Here is a 10778-nt window from a genome sequence, read left to right as displayed (position 1 = left end):
AGAGCATGCAAGCTCCTGAAGTGATAATGGGCACTTCATAGAGGATAAGGGCAATAGTCTCTCGTTCAGCATCTCCTTGCACTCCATGAATTTGTTCCCACGTTACACCGTGAGCACAGAGTCTTTTCACAGTGCTTTGTGAATCTCTGACCAATAATTTCCACTATCTGGCAGAGTTAGTAAATAGAGTTCTGAGGGCTGTAGTTTCTGTTTCTCTATCAATTTGTGGTGTGGAAAGAGTCAGAATTTTCACTGCCTGTGTAATCCAGGTATTCATGCTAAGCAAGCAAAGCCAAGCAAAATTCCATGTTAAATCACACAATATTATAACTCGGTGAAGCTCAGTCTACTTAAAACTTATTTGTGCTAAGCAATTAATGTCTCTCACTAGTTTGTCGATCAGGATCATGAAAAAATGGTATTCAGCATATATAATGCGTGTCCTACATGTCCTCTGTGCTATAGTGTGTGAGCATTCACCCTGGTAAAGCACAGTGATGGGTGCAGCAACATCCCTGAAATCCCCCAAGTGTGGCAGAGCAGGGAAAAGGGCCCATCCCAAATCCGAGGTTAAATATCCTTACCACTGACCCTCCCATCCTGTTGTCTTACAGGCTCACACCTTAGAAGACGTGGAAGAATATTTAACAATAAATAGTAGCAGAAATAGCTCAAAAGCTCATAAAGAGTTTCTTGGTTGGTAACAAAAGGGATCCCTAAATGGGATCTGTGTGCTCTGAAGACCAGCAGTTTACCAAAATATTTCAGAAAGAATGTGTTACACAAATCACAATGGAGACCTGCTCATTCAAAGATCCTTTTCACAGAATCAAAAACTAATGACTTAAATTTTGAAGATATCAATCACTCTCTTGAAATTGCCCAATGCAAGTGCCAAGTCATTATTATGGGGTGAGAAACAGGCTCACACTCTGTTATCTCCTACTTAATGGCTTAGTTAGAAATTATTAGGCCCTCTTGAAGACTGATTTTAGAGCACCAGAGGATGCAGTAATTACAATTATCAAACTTTAAAAAGGAAGAATACCACTAAACCTCACTGAAGTGAAGGCTTCACACTGATTAAAACCCCTGATTTGGATCTTGATTTTCTCAGACATCTTCCCTCAAAGTCCCATTGGTTTTATCTGTTGGGAATACCACCTACATCAGGTTGGATGCAGATTTACAGTATTTTGCTGATTCAGTAAATTGCATATACAGGCAGTGTTTTTCTGAAATTTCTGTGGGTTTTATATTTAGCTTGTAACAGTTTAAAAGAAGCCAAAGGTTGTTATACTGATACCTTTGTACACTGACCTAACTGGTGAGATCCTGTATGGAAAAATGGTAAAAGTAACATCTTTGTAAGAGAGGGAAACTGAGTATAGATTCGTTCATATTATAGCATGTAGATAATATCCAGCATCTTATTCCCAGTGAAGAAAGAGTTCCTCATGAGCTATTCAAACTCACTTTTGGATAGTTTTGCAGCCTGGGACAAAATAAGATGTGATGCCCAATTTTGCTTTGTCTAAGGGCTGTACCCAAAGCTTAGTGGTATTGAGACCTCAGTGACAGGGAAGCCTTGTGTGGTGTCCTGGCTCCCATAAACCCTGGGTTCACTCGTGCTGCTGTAACACAGTCTCTTGTAAAACTGCTTTTGCATATGGCAGGGCTGTTCAGTCCTTGTATTGTTCAGTCCTTGCATTCAATTCCACAGGATGGACAAATTACAGCATTTGACACCTCTTGGAGTCATTCTGAATTAAAAAAAAAAAGGACTAATAATAATAATAATAAAAATAATAATTCAGGAATTGCTGATGTGCAGACTCTATGCAGAAACTCAAAATTCCCAAACCACCTTACAGTGGAGGATCAGGGCAGCTGAGTCAACATGAGCCATGAGCAAGAACACGCCACTTCTAAGTGCAACTGCACACATTTCCAACCTTGCACTTCCAGACACACCATCATGGAGTGCTCAGCATGAGGAGAAGGTGCTGTCTGAGCCCTCTCTGAAGAGATCTGTGGTCGCTGCACTCTAAATGTAGAGAGGGTGTCATCCTCTGCCTGCAGAGAGGAGACAGGCAGTGAGATTTAAGACTGTTTTAATGGCATAGCTTATTCCCAGCAACAGATCTGTTTTTCATCACAGACTCCATACTGAGTTGGTGGAGCTGGTAAGACAGCAGCCTTGTTCTTCTATTAAAAAAATATGATCTTACTGAAGAGGAAGACAGCACACAGTAAGTTTTCTTTCAGTCTAGAGTGGAATAACATCACTCTCTTTATGTTTTAAGCTGAATTCAAAGAAAAAATGTCTCAACACTCTTTCAGGAAGAAAAAGAGAGGAAGGAGGAATGCTGCTGGAAATACTTTAACTAGAAGCATTTGAAATATGTAGCAGCTGCCTAAGAGACAATTAGTAGTTACCTTTAACATCTCATTCAGGAATGCAGCAATGAAGTCCTATGGCTGTACAGGCACCCAGCTCTTCTGGTGGTGCCTGATCTCAGCCTCAGTAAGAGTTCATGGATCCTGCAGGTGTGTCACTGCCAGCATCCTTCTCATCAACAAAGTGCCTGAGGGCCTCAGCAGCGATGGGAAAGTGTCCTGGAGCTGCACCTGGAAATACAAGCAGGGGAATGCCATGAACATCTTGGTTTCACAGAGCTGAATGTTCACAGCTGAACTGTGCCTAACCATTGCAAGGATCCACATTTGTTACTTGGCTGACTATAGGAAATGCATGGCCACGTAATTATTTTAAAAATTATCTTGTAGAAAAGTGTTAAGACTGACCATTACCATACATTTTTGGATTGCCTGCTTTCCACTAGTAGGTTTCAGATCTGCCAAATTTAAATGTCCTTAAATACAATTTTTCTTAAGTTTTCTAAGTGAAGTCTTTCCCAAATGACCTATTTCTTCCTAAATTCTAAATCAACACTTGTCCATAGTTCTCAAAGCCACATTCATGTTAGCTTGTGATGTTTATTCTGGATGGTTCTTGCAGCCCAGTCTAACACAGAAATCAGGGTTATTACAAAACCCTCCAAGGCACAAGCTAAGAGGAAAAACCTGATTCTGGCCCCATGGCAAATTTGATGCTGCATACTATTTATGTAAAGTCAGGCCAGTGTCTCTGAAGAGAGCTGTTACAGGAGATTCAAGGGTCTGTAGGCATAGCAAGCCAGGAATGGTTGCAGAGGGATCATTATTGAGAAAGAAAGGCAAAGCATTGAGTGCTGGCTGTAGCAGAGTTCAGTGTTTATTTAACACTTCTTCCTCTCTGTGCCTTGGCAAAGAACAACCACTCCATGCCACAGTTCAGCGAGGAATGCTGCCAGGTGTTGATACAATCACAGGGAAGCCCTTTCTCACCTGAGGCCAGGAGGTGCCATGGAATTCTGCCATGGCCTGGGATCCTCTGAGCAACTTCTGGCACATGACAACCTCTGTAATGAAGCAATGTCCAAACAGCACATCCATTTGATGGTAGAAGGGAGTGGAACAGAGAGATCCATGCCTACAAACACAGCAAGCTGCATAATAAACTTATTTTATAGGCTCTGACCCTTTGTTACTCTGAGCTCTTGATTTGCACAAATAGCTGAGACTGCAGGAATCAAGAAACAAACTGGGAAATTGTTCTTCCAGCACCTTTATAATGAATGGGGGGAAGATTTCATCCTACAGGAAAGTGCATAATCAGCACAATTTGGGAACCTCTTATCTGTCCCTTTCTCCCATAAAGAGTTAGCAGGAGAGCAGGAGTCAGGTGTGATGTTCTTGGCTCCAGTGTGAAAACATCACTGTGTAAAGTCTCATCAAACCTACTGCGGACATTGCAACTTCCAGCAGAAAAAGCAGGACTGGAAATAAGGAGAATGAGTCTATGTCATGAGCACATGCAGATCTATATTTCTTCTCTTCCTCTGACAAAGGGCTCAATGAAGCAGCAAGCTTTGTCCTGGACCCAGGCTTCCATGATTTTCTTCCCTCATCCTTTCTCAATCATCTGAATCATCTCTGCTGCTTGTAGATGTGCCCACTGGCACAGATGACACATGCAACTAAATGGAGAAGGACTAGGGAGAAGCTTTTTACTGGTGCAACCCTTGGCATTGGCTGAGGAAGGAATGTGAGAAATTTCATCTTGCTGTCAGGAAAAAAAAAAAAGAGGCTGGAATCATGTTTCACTATTAGAACCTTAAAAGGCTTTCACAGTTACTAATGCATTGGATTATTATTTATGGTGGCCATTATTCACGTGTCTGCAGCACGTGTAGCCGTCAGTGCAGCAACTGTGACATGGTACCCAGAAACATTTTAGCAGGATTCTTCCCTTGACATTGCCCATCAGAGGTGATTGATGGTTACTGCAAAATCATAAATTCTGCTTTTATTATCTTTCCATGTTTATTTGTTTTCCAATCCTACAGCATTTTCAGTGTATCAGTACTTACACAAGGACCAGCCTACGCCATTAAAGTAGAAATTATAGCTGTAATTAGCAGGCACAGCCATTAGATGGTAATGTTCACTCACTGCTCTGCTGGAGGATCTGGTGAGGCAAACTTTTCAATCAGTCATTGATCTGGAGTTTCTCTTTGGAGATGTGTTGAGTACTCTGAACAATCTGGGAAGTATTTAACTCTTACAGATCCTCCTGATTGCCAGTGGAGTTTGGGTTTCCAGTGGTTCTGCAAATCACATCTCTGGCAACTATAAATTAAAGACCAATTTTAAACTCTTTGACCAGGATAGTTGAGAAAGACTTAACTACATAGAGGGAGGGAAGATGAGATAGCATTACCTTGCACAAAGGTTTGTGATTTCAGATAGGAACAACATCAGCTTACTTGTGACTATGTGGGATAGGAGGCAAGGATTTCTGAACATATGTTTAAGAATTTTAAAGTATAAAATAGAGGAATGAATAGAGGTTTTCATTGCACCCTATGTAACTGTATACATATTTCTGTAACTATATATATAAAACGTGACCTTTTTCTGTGCAGTTGCAGCACTTTGATAATATATACTGGACACTTCAAAGATGAAAAGGCACCCCTTTGCTCCAGGGATATTCAGGGAACTGGTGAAAACATGGCATTTGTTAAGCTGTGAAGAGTTTGAGCACAGTTTCAATGTGTTGAGTTCTCCAGTTTGCTCTTAGGAATCCACTGGTAATGTGTTGCTGAACTCAGAACATCTATAAACAGGACTGCATCTCTCTAGACACATATGCAGGCCTCCTCCTTTGCAAGTTTTGGAAAGAAAGATGTAGCCAGGATTCTGGAATATGCTGGCCATATTGAAATACATGCAAATATGAACGGGGATCTGGTTGATGTCACTTGCTAGGAGCAATGCTGTTTTCCATAAGGGACAGTAATTTGAAGGATGGATTTCACAGCAGTTGGAGCCCAGTCTTTTACCTTAATAGCCCAAATAAGGTGGAAAGGGAAGAAAAAACAAGTGCCTGAATTCCTGAACTGGATTCCAGGTGGTACTCAAAGAAATAGCAGAGGCTCTTCTTTTAAATTTTGTACACATAGGAGAACAGGAAACCTTAATAATGCACATTGTCTTATACATGTCTTAGGCTTAGGGACTTGACTCTTTATAAATATAGGTATATTTCACAGGACAGAGATGGGAGCATAGCCTGAATCCTGAGCAGGAATCCTTCCTGGCTCATCTTAGCAGATGCAGTGTGTAGACCATATTAAGGATTGTCAGTAATATTATTAATGTGCCTCTACACTGTCAAACAAACAAACAAAAGGCCAGAAAAGCAGTGTGTTGTTACCCTACCCTACCAAAGAGTATAGACTATGTCACCTGGCTGCAGGTCTGTGCAGCTGCTCACTTATGCAGTTAAGTGGATTAAGACTTTAATCCATCCACCTTGGTTGTTTTGCAGTGCATGGTGACTCTGGTGATTACTGACTTGCAACACACTCCCAAAACCAGCAGAACTCTGGAGAAGAAGATGTTTTGTCTCAACACGACCTTCAATATTATAACACCACAGGTAACATCACTTTTCTTCATCCTTTTTCCCTTTGTTCTTCTTCTCAACAGCAAGGATTGGCCTGGAGCAGTAACACCTGTAGTGAGCTGCAGTCTCACCTGCTTTGCTGGTTCTGCACTGGCCAGGTCAGGCCTCTACCAAGGAGCATTCCATGGCCTTGTTGTGCCAAGACACAACCACCAGTATTGCCAAAATAAGAGCTACAGAATTAATTCCTTAAGCAAATAAACTTTGCTTTCTGCTTCTCATTGAGGAGTTTTGCTGCTTCTTCCTGTTTCCTTTCCTTCCTCTTTGTAACTTGTGCCATAATTACAGGATTCCTCAGACATTATTTTTTGGCCAGGTGACTGTTCGGTACTTTACATCACTTCCAATTGTTGCTACAGGCCTGTTCCACTCAATAGTAGTCCTCTCTAAAGTCTATCAAGGAGACACAGGGTTTGAGTTCTGCCTGGAAAGCTCATAGTTCAGTCTGAAGTCAGGAAGGAGCAAAAGGCTGCTTTTACATTCAAGCCCAGGATACATTAGGAGTCTCCAGCTGAAATATTAATGAAACTATAAAAAGCACCGATACTTACAGGAGTATTTCATGGTGAGTTTGGAACTCCAGTGTCCACAGCTGGTTAAGGAGATTGGTGTCAGTCTTGGAGACAGTTTCCTTTAGGCCCTCTGGATGTTCAGGAATATCAGGGAAATCCAGATACAGAGAAAAACAAAAACACACACAAAAAGTTGACTTTTAGAAAACATTGCTGTTCTTGTGTCCCTCCTCACTCAGTTGTGACCTGCTAGCCCCAGAGCCTGCAGCTCCCATATCCTCACTCCCAGGCATTAGCCATGTTGGACCACTTGGACAGCCCAGAAAATTAACCACAGCTCATCCTAGAAGGCATCTGGGCAGTCATGGAGTGTGTCCCTTCCACTGTGATCAGAGTGAGCAGGAGAATGGATCAGGTGAAATGAGGTGGGTCCCTTTTCAGCTCTCATAGTCAGAACAAGGCTGGTGCCCTCCTCTGGACAATGCTTGGACTTTAAAGTCCTGATTCAGTTCCCTGGTATGCTGCAGATCTCCTCTGTGAGCCTGAACAAGGTGTTTAATGTAGTTTCAAGTTATAGGCAGCCTGTAATCTACCTGGAAATCAAGATGCCTTGAAAACAAGGAGTCTCATCCCCTCATTTTCCCTTTCACCAGGGTAGGATCCAGCAACACAGAGTTATAAAGTACCTGGATTCATTTGGCTGATTTGGTGGAAACCCTTTCAGTTTCAGTTGCAGTAGTAGTTTTTTGCTGGCTCAGCAGTCTGAATACACTCACCTGCAGCTGCTGCCTCACTGAGCAGAGTGAGAACATGGCCAAGGACAAAAGTGGGCAGGACCACCCCTTTTGGCAGACTCACTGATCATTTTAGCTGCAGCACAGAGCCCTGGGCTGCTGCTGTCACAAAATACATTCCCAGTTAACGACTCCAGTGACAGTAAACAGAGAACTACCCTGTACAGAAATTATATTACCCTCTCTGGTGATTGTTTCCTTCTAATGCACTAAAACATCCTCATCTAATGCCCTAATAAGATTTTGCAGGTATAAAGTGTATGGATGGCTCAGAAATGGAGAGACATAATAATGGGAGAACTTTATGGAATACTGAAAACAAATCTAATGAATTCGTTATTCCCCTTAGCATTGTGAAAGACAATGAAGCATTGCAAAATACATCTCAAGAGCCCAGGAATTGCCAGTACTATTTTCCTGTTTTCTCCCCCAGATAAAACCTTTCTTTGGGAGAAAATCTTCAGCATGAGGAATCTGAAGGACATTCAGGGGGTCTGCCACTGCTTGGAACAGCCTGTACTGGTGAAGGACAGTGGTGGCCTGTAAGGAGGGTATTCTTGGATCCCGTGTTGCAGCTGTATGTTAAGGATGGGAGTTTCCCCTCTCCCAGTGAATGTGCAATTTGTCAACGCTGTTGTCTCATCAGGACCACCCTGGGAGAGGCCTGGGGAACTGGTTGTGCTCCCAGCACAGCTGCAGAGACATTGTACTCTCCAGTTATCTTACACAGGCTTGTTGTGTGCCTGGCTCCCTCTGCTTTCTTCCTGACTCTGACAGAAAGGAACAAAGAGGGGTTACTTTTTGCCAAGGTGAAAGCCAGAAAGATGGAGCTAAGGGGCTTGGGTGAGCCCATGATTCTCAATAAATCAGGTGTGTTTGTCAGCTCACAGAGAGTATGAATTTCCAACTGGATGCAGTTTTACAAGTGTTTACCTTTGTGCTGACCTTGGTGTGTTCTCTGAGAAAGCACAATCCAAGCAGTTTTGCATGTGACCTCATTAGTCTCCAGTCTTTTCTGGAATAAGTCAAAATATGGAGCCGTGCCCAGTGCAAAGTGGTTGCTGTGGTTTCTGTTCCTGCCAAAAAGAGGACGTGGAGGACCCAAACCAGGTTGTCTTTGTCATATTGCAGAGCTGGCATTGCCTTTAATCTTCAGGCAAGAGAGGGGTGAGTTTAGAGTACAGCCAACATTACAAGATATACAATCATCAACTCCAGATGACTTCAGCAAATAATAGTTTGAAAAACCTCTGATTTTCCAAACCAAGTCAATGTGAAGAGTACTAGAAAATAGTATTGTCTTATAAGTTTCTGTCTCTACATGTCTGAAAAAGCACCCTGTCTCATAGGCAGTGTTAAAAAGATTTGAAGGATAGCAAAAGTTGATCTTTTGCTGGATGTTTTTCAATGGCAGATGTTTCTTTAGAGATCTGCTGAATTAACTTAATAGGATTTTCTTATATCTGTGAAAGCTTTAGGACAAGTTCATAGAATCCCATTCCCTCACCACTGTCCTCCCATGCCATCCTGCAGGACAGAACCCCTTGGTGACACCAGAAAATGCAGCAGTTGTGTGTTCCTTCTTTACCAAGGAATGTGCAAAACATACAAGCTCCTGACAACTGAAAACCTTCCTGTGAAGATCTCAACATATTGAAAGTATCCAAGGTATATTTTGACTGTAAGATTTATTACTTAACTTTTGCAAGAGATATATTTTGACACGATGATAATGGTTCAGTTTCAGGACACTGATTAGCAGCATTTAGAAATACATGGTTAAAGCACCATTCTCTCTGAAACTTAGAAGTTTCCCCTAAATCTACACTTTTTTTCCATGGGCTCTGACAGTCACATTTTTGTTTTCAGAAGAGTAGGCAGTAGATACAGCATTACTCCACATATAATACCCCTTATTTACATGGCATCTTTAGATCATTTATCTGCTAGCTACTTTAAATACCCATGTTGTATTGCTTCCTGCAGATGTTGTGTTGGCTGTGGTGCTGTGTGAAGACAGCACAGCCTCTTTTCAGTGGTGGGGAGAGGAGCTGGCTTGGAGGAATCTGGTCTCCATTTCTCAGCACAGCTGTGGCACTGCTGCTGAGGAAATTAAAACAGGAGCTGCTGAATGCTCCCTGGACTCCTTGCTGCTCCCTGTCTGTCCTCCATGCTTATCAGGACAAAAGCTGAACTCCTTTTACTTTGGCAGTAAGAAAGAAGTTTTTCCCCTTCCCACCATTTCGCTTCACTCCTTGTAATTTTTCTTTTCTGGAACCTTCAGCAGGACATGGGCTGCTGAGATGAAATTTGTTTAATATATGACACTTTCCCACTAGCTATTTCTCACCTAGTGCACTGTAGTCTCTCAGCTCCTACTGAGACTTCCCTCCTTCCCCGAGGGAGCAATTGTAAAAGCTATTTTGAATGGAAATTTTATCTAAATTATTCCCCTAAGTACATGGAGGAAGGGAAAGAAGAAATTTTAAAACCTTTTTATTCAATCTAAAATATAGGGTTCATAGCTGCTGTGTTTTTAAAATCTGATTGCTTTATTTCCTGTGGGTGTCTCTGAAGCAAGGAGAAATCTATAGTGAAACCCACAATTTTTTATTCATTTCTATGTTTCCATGTGCATATAAAGCCATTGATTTGCTCCAGCTAATATGGGCTCTGTGAAATCACCTTAACAGATCATTCATACAGATTTATAGTAGTTCCTCAGAGCATCCTGGGAAATGACCCAGATAATTTAGGACTATTTTTCCTGTGTTTTATTGTGCCCACATTTGTCTGTGCTTTCTTCTATGAATTATTTTCTACATTGTGTCTTCATTTTTCTGTTCAGTCAGACCCATAACCCCCTTTTTTTCCCTCTATGAGTTCTGCAAGGGGTTTAGAATAATTTTAAAATGTCACATTGCAAAGCGTGTTCTACTCTTCAACTCTCCTTAATCACTAGTGAGGTAAATTGAGCCTAATGCAAGATCCTTTTGTACCATCCCTGCAAATATACCTTACCTTGTTCAGCGAGTTTCCAGATATGGCTGTGAGTTTTACTGAGATTAAATGAAATTAATTTTCCACACATGTACAGAATATTGCAAGACAGCCAACACAAAGCTGACATAGCACTGAACACTGTAAAGGAAGATGATCTAGATACCAGGGGGTGCCCTGAAAGCAGACTTCCCCTTCAGGCTGTGATGCAACACCTTCTTAAGAACCAGCAACCCCATCTCCCTTCTCTAGCCAAATATACACATAAACACTTAAATTTGAGCTCTCTGATACCCCTGCTGGGTGTGGAAGATGAGATCAGAAAGTTCAGGCTGTCCTATCAGAAGGATAAATGAAGATCTAAAAATTGGCAGTTTATTAACAGTTATATTGGTG

At 41.7% G+C, this 10778-nt stretch overlaps 1 long non-coding RNA gene across 1 annotated transcript; it reads right to left on the bottom strand.

The window, feature by feature from the left end:
* Window positions 1–1299: 1299 nt before the first annotated feature.
* On the bottom strand, window positions 1300–6713 carry LOC306806669. Its single transcript, XR_013775522.1, has 4 exons — window positions 6628–6713; window positions 3391–3535; window positions 2440–2631; window positions 1300–2076 (listed from the first exon to the last, which is right to left on the bottom strand). It is a non-coding gene; the product is annotated as an uncharacterized lncRNA (long non-coding RNA).
* Window positions 6714–10778: the final 4065 nt, after the last annotated feature.

This window comes from Erithacus rubecula (genome assembly GCF_903797595.1).
Source record: "Erithacus rubecula genome assembly, chromosome: 11".
Lineage (NCBI taxonomy): Eukaryota > Metazoa > Chordata > Aves > Passeriformes > Muscicapidae > Erithacus > Erithacus rubecula.
This window is presented reverse-complemented; position numbering and strand designations above follow the sequence as displayed.